We start from the raw sequence: 11,149 nt of genomic DNA on the forward strand, positions 1-11,149 counted from the left end.
AGATGTTCTAACATTAATAATTATGGATCACAGACGCCTAAATTCAGAAAAAGAAAGAGAATTGAAGGTTAAAAGGACTCAGATATGTCTTTTTCTATGTTCAGTTTGGAAAACTTCTAAGGGATTAGTTTGTTGTTGAGTTGAATTTCCTAAATTTCAAGGCTTTACACACTATCATAACTATTGGGACTAGTGAAAGTCTGATGCAGAGGCATCCTCAAACATCCAAGAAAAGCAACAGCAAGGGTGACAAAGACGAAAGATGGACTCATTGTGAGCATGGCTGACATGGTTGAGATGGCCTCACTAGTAGCAAAGTGAAAGAGCCAAAGGAGGTCTGTGGCAGTCATCTAATCCATGTTAATCGTGATTGTTCCTCTGAACAATTGGGTGGAGAATAGAAGGTAGGTACCAACGACTTCCACAAAACACAGAGCTGTCTGATCAGATTGGAGATCAACAGTGGAGAGGCAATTGTGGGAACATAAGCGGAGTCTTAGGGGTTTGCATAAGAGTGATATCGTTAGGATCATGTGAGAAGGGTTTGGCCCATGCATTTGCATGTAACAATTGAAGCATTAGAGGCCGCATGCACCCAATTTTATTCACAATGAATAAAAGAGACGCCGAGTTAAATTGCTTTCCTAATGTTATTGCATACCTGTGTTTTGATTGCTTTCTAGTTTTGGCGGTGTTGTGTACTCCAAGAACACACAGGGAAAGTGTGGTGTGAGCATACTGCCTTGGATAATTAGGTATTAGAGTAGGAAGGGTTCTTGCTGAGTTACAACTCTATCAAAGAAAAATAAGAGTTGGCTAGACATTGTACCTGAGAAACAACTCCATTGGTTTGTTGGGTAGAGTTGTTGAGGGGGAGGAAGATAGCTCTAATGAGAGGTTGGTTGGAGGATGTTGAGGAAGTTAGAGTGCACATTGTCACAACAAAATCTAGCATGCTTGGGAGAAGGAAACCATACAAGACAAAAGCTAGACAAAGTGCTAACAATGGGGTAGAGGCCCAATGTTACCTCAGCAAAAACCCCTTTCTTTTTATGGACTTTCACCGATGGGAGGTGTCTCGGTAGTAAGAAGACCACTTAGAATAGATATGTTAGGTATGAGGCACAAAATGATCAAGCTAGATCTCATTCAAAAGAGAGGCTCAATAATGATTCAAGGCTTGCTAGAAGCAAAATGCTCTCAAAGAAAAGCCCTAGAAAACAAGGTTCAAGACCATAGGGTTTCGAGATTTTCGGTGAAAGCAAGTGTTCACAAGGTCAAGACCATAGAGAAAGGGTTTCTTGCAATGATAATCAACTATTCCAAGGCTCATGATACCCTCAAGAAAGTCCTCAAGTTGAGGGAGAGGAAACTAGGGTTTCCCTCTTAGGGCTACATCTAGGGCAAGAGATTTTATGGATGAAATTTGAGTGGATGCCCACCAAATTGATAAGTTAGGTAGCCTAGACCCATTTCTTGATGTTTAGGCTCTCAAATCACCAAAAAACCCCCTCCCTAAAATTTTGTTCCAAGCTCTAGTTTTTCTCCCTAGCCTTAAAAGGAGCGAATTTGAGAAGAGAAACGTATGGAGAAAATGTAAGGTTGATCATCAAGTGATAGGACTAGTGCTTTGTCTTATGGGGATATGGAGTCTATGATGTTAAAATAAGCCAAATTCCTTCGAAGGAGGTCGAAATTTGATGCCCTAACTATCAAAATTTGAACAATTACCCACTTAATGGAATAACGGGTTTTGATGGAGAATAATAAGAAGTACTCCACTAGGAACATTCATTACATGTTACAATGAGTAATGCATACAACATCATCTAGATATTCTTCAATGAATTAGGGCACATAATTTCAACCTAGAAGCATTAGACATTTAAGAAAAAGACATTCAACAAAAGGTTAGACTTAGAAGATAACATGAAATATATCCTTCCATTAGACCAAGAAATAGCTCCAAAGAATGTCAAAATCAACGTCCATATATCAAAATGCATTCAAGTATCTCCAAAATCACCCATAAGAAGCAAGTGTGAGTTCTCTAAGAGGTCTGAAATTCACAAGATTGATGATGAGGGAGATCAAATGAGGTCTCTCTAAAAAATGTGTCTAATGATGTCTAATTTTAGCCTACTAGCCCCTCAACTAATAAAATACTGGGCAAATACTAGGAGAGGCCACAAGCTGACCTTATAGTCAATGTGAAAACATAATAATTAACCCATAGGAGGGCCGAAATGTTGACGTCATGCATGCGTAGGCCTCCTTTAGGCAAGTTGGGCTCCTCTAGTGCCAAAATGAATGTGGAGGGCTCCAAATATCATGATCTAGGGGTTAGCACCTAGATGTCCATGCAAATCATCGTGTAGACTCCAATTTTGTGTTTGGGGCACAAAATGTGTCTCATGGATCTCTTGGTGATAGAATATTTTGATTTTGCTCCATTGTTGAGGGCTCTAAGGATGGTGCTAGCCCTCTCATGTCTCAAAGGGTGAGACAAACCTCATCTGGGCCTTGGCTCAATCGCCAAACTATGTGTACACTGCTAAGTTGGTTGGGGCATGTTGTTTCAAGTGCATCATCTCATGAATAATGTGGGGAAAAGTGCATACTACTGGGGGGTGTTGTAGGTGCCCATGGAATGGAATGATGCTTTACAAGTGATAGGAGTCCCATGGTTCGCAATGCTTCACTTGTAGGGTGTCATAATGCTCCTCTAGTGGACTTGGGTCTGAGTTAAGTCACCTAGTCCATGATGAAAACCATCTGTCAATCACACACAATGTCCAATGTTGCATCTTCACCATTAGGTACAATAGTAGTTAATGCATCTAAGCGGACCAAGCTTGCTAGTCAAGGGAAAATTGACACTTCATACGGGCTTTCCTTCCAAATTTGGGGCTTTGATCACATAATAGTGTTACCTCCCTAGGTAGGGGTGGCTAATGGACGATCCTATTAGGTGTTTCCAACCCCTAAGGGGAAAGACAAGTCCTTGGTACATCCCTCAATATATAAGTGTCATGTGAATAATGATGTAACGGAGGGGACAGGCAGTTTCAGGGCCATATGCCATGGTTGAAGGGGTAGCAATGATGAGGAAATCCACATTTTGGGCATACAAATGTGAGGAGGGAGAAATCGTGGATGCATGAGTTATCCCAACCTTTGTTTTTCCACCCCTCTTATTTCCTTTTGCCTTTTCTTGTTTTTTCTTTGTATTACTACTCAAAGTTGTAGGAAATGAGAGCATGTTGTGAATGATGTGTAGAAGTGGATCACCCCCTTAAAGGTGGGGCAATTCATTACCCACTAGGGTTTGGGACATGAAGGGTTCCTTTAATGATGTGGTGAGGCAACATTGGCCCTAGGAACTGGGTGATGGCCATAATGATAAGGAGTAGAGATCATGTTTGGCTTTTTCCCATGTACTAATGCTAATGTCCTAAACATCTTTTGCATTTTATAATCTTTTTTTCTTTTGTTTCTTGTTTGTGGCCATGATATGTTTTTTTTTTTTTTAGCTGCATTAACCTGTTGAGTTTGCTAGGGCAAAAGCTAGAATAATTTTCTTCAACAGATAACTACTTCCAGTGATTAGTTAGCATCAATAACATTTAACATTATTAAGCAGTTATATAGAAGAAAATCAACCATTGAACATGAGAGAGCAGTAAAGATAACCATGAGACAATAAGACGAGACACAAAATATTTAGGCTTGAAGCTACGACAAAACCCGCAAGGGAAAAACCCATAATATTTCCTTATAAGAGAAAGAGTTCAAAGTTCATCAATACATCAAAAAACATATCAAGATAATAACCAAACTAGTAACTAATAAGGTCAAGTGCCAAGCCAAATGTCAAGCCCTCCTTCAGATTTTTGGCCGACGCCTTATGCTCCCAATTTTGCTAGATCAAAGATAAAGAAAGATACAAATCAATGTGCCAAATGAGGAGAGGTGATCTCCTTTATATAGTTCTTCAAAGGGGTCAAATGGGTGCATTTTAGGGGCCCAATCAACTAGTACAAAAGGAGGTCAACTTGATGTATTTTAGGAGGCATATTTTAAACTCAAAATTTTCCAATTCTTTATGAAAATATCGACCATGGCTACCATATTTCCGACACAACCTCTTAGGCAACATTTCAAGGCCTGATCTAGACATGTGGACAAGGGGAGGGGGGTATCCTAGATCCTAGTGGACCCATGGTCATGTGGACTCAAAGATGGGAGGTGGAGTATAGGGCTCATAATGTACAGAGGGAAGTGATAAGTATGGAATGGGGAAAACGAAACCATGATATCTCAATTAGGGTTTCCCAAGTAGTGCCCTTCCTAAATCCATGTGTCATTAGGGGAGGTCCCCCTAGATTAGGATTGAAGATAAATACCCCATTTAAGGTGAGGGTACAAAACCATGGTCAAAACCCATCATTTTTCTCAAGTCACCTAATAATCCATGCCAAATGGCCAAATGAAAAACAAGCAAAAGCACTCGATTGAACAATGAATAACATACCTTTTGGATCGGATTGACCACCTTTTAACATGTGCTCTTGACAAATGGGCAAGGAAACATATGGTTGATGCAGGTGGTAGAGATAAAATGGCACATCACATGGGCTACAAGGTGGTTGTCAGGCGCTGCTAGCTGTTGACTAGAAGAAGAAAATTAGGAGAAAAATTCTCCTAGGGGTGCCTACTTTTGGTGGGTTACATCTGGCTCCAATTGGGATATGAGTTCACCGTAGAGTGCATGATCCATGTACTTGAACAGAGAGTTCATAAGAACTCCAACAATCTAATGGGACACAAACCTATATCCTACAAATCACAATACAACTATTGGGAGCATGTGCATTAGGCGTGCTTTTGTCGCTCATGTTTTTTATCAAATAATAAATCCATACAGAAAAGTAAATCTATACTAAAGATTCAATTCTAATCTAAATGCAACTAGTCTAACATGAGAGCATGCTATGATAATTTCAGCTTTGCAAACATAATATGCTACCATGCAATCCTAACACACTATGCATGAGTTAAGTATAGTCATACAACCAATGTAACCAACATATTATTAGATCAATATAACATATCTTGTTCACACTGGTTCTATTGAGATAGGGCATCAGAGCATCTCATTCTCCTTTGCAAAATTGGATCGATGAAGGACAAGGATGGGAAACGAGAACATAAGAAAACCAAGCATCAGGAAAGAGAATCATGGATGGGGAAAAATAATCCAAGTTGCACCATTGGATCCTCTTTTGTAACTAAAGAATGGATAATTCGACAATCAAACTCATGAACTGTTGATGAAGAGAAACCTCAAACATATTGTTCTCATCATTGTCATTAGGAACATGCTGGGAGAAATATGATGTGGAAGATGAAGGACAAATAAGGTCATCACTAGTGTCATATATTGGATCATTGTGAGAACGATGACCAATGTCCCATTTGCCTTCTTCTATATGCAAGAATTCAGAAATGTCAACATCATGTAAATCCCAAGGAGCCATTTCCTTGAGGTTTGCATAACAATCAACGGGGAGTCGCCAGGGTGAATTCAAAATGCCTTGAGAGACGCTTGCTTCAACCTATAAGCATTGACATTGAGGTTCAATGAAGAACATGGGCTTTGTTCTTCCAATGGAGTCACCAAATAAGGAGTTGTATTGTCATATGGGGACAAGACACACACTTCATGTCCCCGGTAACAATGCCAAAAATGTTACCACAAAATCTAGCAGCCCTTGGAGAGGGAACCCTATAAGACAAAATCTAGACAAAGTGCTAACAATGGGGTAGATGGCCAATGTCACCTTAGCCAAAACCCCCTTCTCTTTACGGAGTTTCACCAATGGGAGGAGTCTTGGTAGGAAGGAGATCACTTAGAATAGATATGCTAGGTATGAGGCACAAAGTGATCAATTAGAGCTCATTCAAAAGAGACACTCAATAATGATTCAAGTCTTGTAAGAAGCAAAACACTCTCAAAGAAAAGCTCTAGAAAATAAGGTTCAAGACCTAGGGTTTTGAGAAATTTTGGTGAAAACAAGTGTTCACAAGGTCAAGACCAAAGAGAAAGAGTTTCTTGCATTGCTAATCATCTATTCCAAGGCTCATGAAACCCTTAAGAAAGTCCTCAAGTTGAGGGAGAGGAAACTAGGGTTTCCCTCTTAGGGCTACACCTAGGGAAAGAGATTTTATGGATGAAATTTGAGTGGATGCCCACGAAATTGATAGGTTAGGTAGCCTAAACCTATCTCTTGATATTTAGGCCCTCAAATAAGCAAAAACCCTCCTCCCTAAAATTTCACTTCAAGCCCTAGTTTTTCTCCATAGCCTTAAAATCACTGAATTTGAGAAAATACATTTATGGAGAAAATGTAAGGTTGATCATCAAGTGATAGGACCAGTTCCTTGTCCTATGGGGATATGGAGTCTATGATGTTTAAGATAAGCCAAATTCCTTCTAAGGAGGTTGAAATTTGATGCCCTAACTATCAAAATTTCAGCGATTACCCACTTAATGGAATAATGGATTTTGATGGAGAATAACAAGAAGTACTCCACTAGGAACATTCATTACATGTTACAATGAGTAATGCATACAACATTCATCTAGATATTCTTCAATAAATTGATCTTCAACAAATTAGGGAACATAATTTCAACCTAGAATCAATAGTTTCACACATTAGACATTTAAGAAAAATACATTCAACAAAAGGTTCCACTTACAAGATAACATGCAATACATCCTTCCATTAGACCAATAAGTAGCTCCAAAGAATGTCAAAATCAACTTCCATATATCAAAATGCATCCAAGAATCTCCAAAATCACCCACATGAAGCAAGTGTGAATTCTTTAATAGGTATAAAATTCACAAGATTAATGATTAGAGAGATCAAATGAGGTCTCTCTAATATACACGTGTCCAATGATGCCTAATTTTAGCCTATTAATCCTTCAACTAATAAAATAATGGGAAAATTCTAAATAAGGTCACAAACTGACCATATAACCAATGCGAAAACATAATAATTAACCAATAGGAGTGTTGAAATGTTGATGTCATGCATGTGTAGGATTCCTTTAGGCAAGCATTGGGCTCCTCTAGTGCCAAAATGAGTGTAGAAGGCTCCAAAAACCATAATCTAGGGGTTGGCACCTAGATCTCCATGCAAATCATCCCGTGGACCCAAATTTTGTGTTTGGGGCACAAAATGGGTTTCATGTGTTTCCTGGTGATAGAATAGCCTGATTTTGCTTCAACGTTGAGGGCTCTAAGGATGGTGCTAGCCTTCCCACATCCCAAAGGGTAAGACAAACCTCAAATGCATTAGAGAAATTTTGAGGTCTAAAATGGGTCTCTAAGGAAAATTATAAAATAATAGTGGAAACAATAAAATAAGTTTAGATTACCGCATCAAATTTTGGAGTGAAAAAAAAGAAAAACCTATTTTTTCAACCTATCTTCCTATGATTTTACTCAAATTTCGAGCGAGAACACTTGCTGGATGTGGAATTTAATTTCACATCTATAGGTTTTAACCCTGTACAGAAATTACCTGCATACGAATTCTAAAACATAGAAAATAAACAATACGAGAGCATAACACATAAAACAAATATACACAGATATTTTCCCCTGGATCCCAAAATCAGGACTACCAGCTTAATTTTTCATTATATTCTTTTCAATGTTACACTACATATATATACATGCCGAAGCATCCAATACCATGGATCCAAAACCATAGGTAGGTTCGCCCAACCTAATATAGGGTCCAATTTTTTTATTTTTATTTTTATTATTATTATTTTTTATTTTTTATTATTATTTTTTTTTTTTCGGGGCACTGCCCCGGACCCTGTAGAGGGGGCTACTCGCCCCCCTCAAATCCCCCGGATAGGGGGGGTTACCCGCCCCGCCCCCCCCCCCATGTGACTCCCCTGCTGCATAATCGACACAACAAAAGGGGGGGCTCTGCCCCCCCTCTAACCCCCCGGTTCACTACGTAGGTTAGTCGTGGAAAGAATATAACACAACCCAACATTCTCCCACTTGTTGTTTTCTTTCCACAGGGGGCCACAAGAGAGCTTAGTCGTTTTTACAACCTTGAAATGCCCATCGTTTCTCTACACCAAGAGAACTTCTCAGAGCTCATAGATTTTGTCAATGCATCCGTAGTGTTCTTCAAAGTGTCCACCTTGACCAGCAACACCTTTTTTTCTTCTATCATATCCCTCACAAAGTGATACTAAACATCAATATGCTTTGTCTTTGAATGGTAAGCAGAGTTCTTTGCCAAGAAAATTGCGCTTTGGCTGTCACAGTCTATCCTTATAGCTCCCTATACTAACCCCATACTTAAACACAATCTCTGCAATCAAACTGCTTCCTTGCTTGCATGAGTGGCTGCCATATATTCTGCCTCTGTAGTTGATAGTGCCACTACAGATTGTTTCTTATTCGTCCAATTGACTGCACCTCCAAATAGGTTAAACACATACCCACTTGTAGATCTTCTCTGATCCAAATCTCCAGCCCAGTTTGCATCAACAAAGCCACGAATATCCAAAATTCTGTCCAATCCTGGTCTTCCTTGGTAGCACAAACCATAATCACTAGTGCCACGCAAATACCTGAAAACCCGCTTTACTGCTATCCAATGCTCCTTCCATGGTTTTGACATAAACCTGCTCAATACTCCCACTGAATGTGCAATGTCTGGTCTAGTACAGACCATTGCATACATCAAGCTACCGACTGCACTTGCATATGGAACACATGACATATCCTCTTCCTCTTCTTGTGTCTTGGGACACTGTTCAGCAGATAACTTTACACCTATAGGAATAGGAACCTTCACCGGTTTACTATCCTGCATATTAAACCTCTGTAGTATTGTCTTGACACACTTTCTCTGGTTTAACCGGAGCTTCCTCTTTTCCCGATCTCTTTTAATTTCCATGCCCAAAATATAGTTTGCAGCACCAATATCTTTCATGTCGAATTTGGAGGATAATTGGGTCTTCTAATCCTGGATAATTTCTTTGTCATTTCCAACCAACGACATATCAACCACATACAAGACCAGATAAATAACACGGTCACAAATTAATTTAAAATACACACATTGATTTGCTTTGCTTCTGGTGAAGCCAAGTCCTCGTATAAATGTATCAAATTTCTGATACCACATCTTTGGTGACTGTTTTAACCCATACATAGACTTCTTTAACTTGCATACCAGTTATTTCTTACCCTTCACCGCAAAGCCTTCAGGTTGCTTCATGTAGATCTCCTCTTCCAGATCCCCATGAAGAAATGTTGTCTTCACATCCATCTGTTCTACCTCAAAATCAAAAGTAGCAGCAAGAGATAAAAGTAATCTAATAGAAGTTACCTTCACAACAGGAGAAAAAATATCACCAAAATCAATTTTCGGCACCTGGGAATAACCTTTTGCTACCAACTGAGCTTTGTATTTCTCCACCTTTCCTTCTGCATTTGTCTTCTTCTTGAACACCCATTTGCTGCCAATGGGTTTCCTTCCAGTCGACAACTCCACCAGATCTCAAGCCTCATTTTTGTGCAAAGATGCCATTTCATCAACCATGGCCTCTTTCCAGAGTTTTCCATTCTCTGAATCTACTGCTTCCTTCACAGTTCTGGGATCATCATTAGTAATAGATAAAGCAAAATTTGAACAGAAAGCAGAGAGACTATACCTTTCTGGCTGCCTTCTTTCTCAAACTGATCTTCTTACACCCGGAGTTTGTGGCTCTTCATATTCTGATTCCTCCTCTGTTGTAGAGTCTGATTCTTCCTCCTTTATCTCAAACTCTATCTTTTCAGGTTCATTTGGTTGGACTTCATGTTTGATAACATTTTTCACCTCTCTGAACACCACATCTCGGTTGTACACAACCTTCCTTGTTGTTGGGTTCCAAAGTTTATAACCCTTTAAACCATCATTATACCCAATAAAGATGCACTTTTCAGATTTACTATCCAACTTGGTTCGTTTCTCCTTTGGAACATGTACATATGCATCACATCCAAATACCCTTAGATGTGAAAGAAAGGGTTTCTTACCAGTCCATACCTCTTGTGGAGTCTTATCCTCCAATGCTGATGAAGGTGATCTATTGATTAGGTAACATGTTGTCTCCACCGCCTCTGCCCAGAATTCCTGTCCTAACCCAACGCCATTGAGCATGCTTCTTGCCCTTTCCATCTACGTCTTGTTCATTCTTTCTACAACTCCATTTTGCTGAGGTGTATATGGAGTAGTATTCTGTCGTGCTATACCACACTTCTTACAGAATTATTCAAATTCCTTACTGCAAAACTCTCCACCGTTATATGTCCTCGGCACCTTTATCTTCTTCTCTGTCTGGTTTTCCACCAAAGCCTTAAATTCTTTAAACCTGTCAAAGACTTCAGATTTCTTCTTAAGGAAATATACCCATGTATTCCTTGAGAAGTCATCTATAAATGATACATAGTACATAGACTTACCCAGTGATGGAACCTTCACAGGTCCAATATGTCACTGTGCACAAGCTCTAATATCTGTTTCGCCCTCTTACCACCAGAGGGGAAACTCACCCAATTTTGCTTCCCATATACACAATTTTCACAGAAATCAAAATCCAGAGAGCTATTACTCATATCTTATACCATACCTTTACCATGAAGTATTCGAAGGCCCTTCTCTCCAATATGTTCAAGCCTTTGATGCCACAACATGGTCTTCTCTCCAGAGACCACTAGATTTTCTGCTCCACTTTCAGGAACCACAACACTGTTGCACCCATCAACAACAATGCTACCTTGCGGTGTGTACAAAGTTCCAATTCGAACTCCCCACATCAATACTAGTGCTCCTCGAACCATTTTGTAGGTATCCTTCTCGAACACTGTTTTTACACCTACATCATCCAAATTGCTTACAGAAATCAGATTTCTAACCAATGCAGGAATATGTAGAACACCCGGAAGTGTTCTAACCCTTCCACCTTGCAACTTCAACTTTACTTTTCCGCAACCAACAATTCTAGCCTTCCTATCATCCTCCAAGAAGAAATCACCACCATCGTATTTTTCATA

Source organism: Pinus tabuliformis, chromosome 6 (genome assembly GCF_031772625.1).
Source record: "Pinus tabuliformis cultivar Carrire ecotype Pingquan chromosome 6, CPIR1, whole genome shotgun sequence".
Classification (NCBI taxonomy): Eukaryota; Viridiplantae; Streptophyta; class Pinopsida; order Pinales; family Pinaceae; genus Pinus; species Pinus tabuliformis.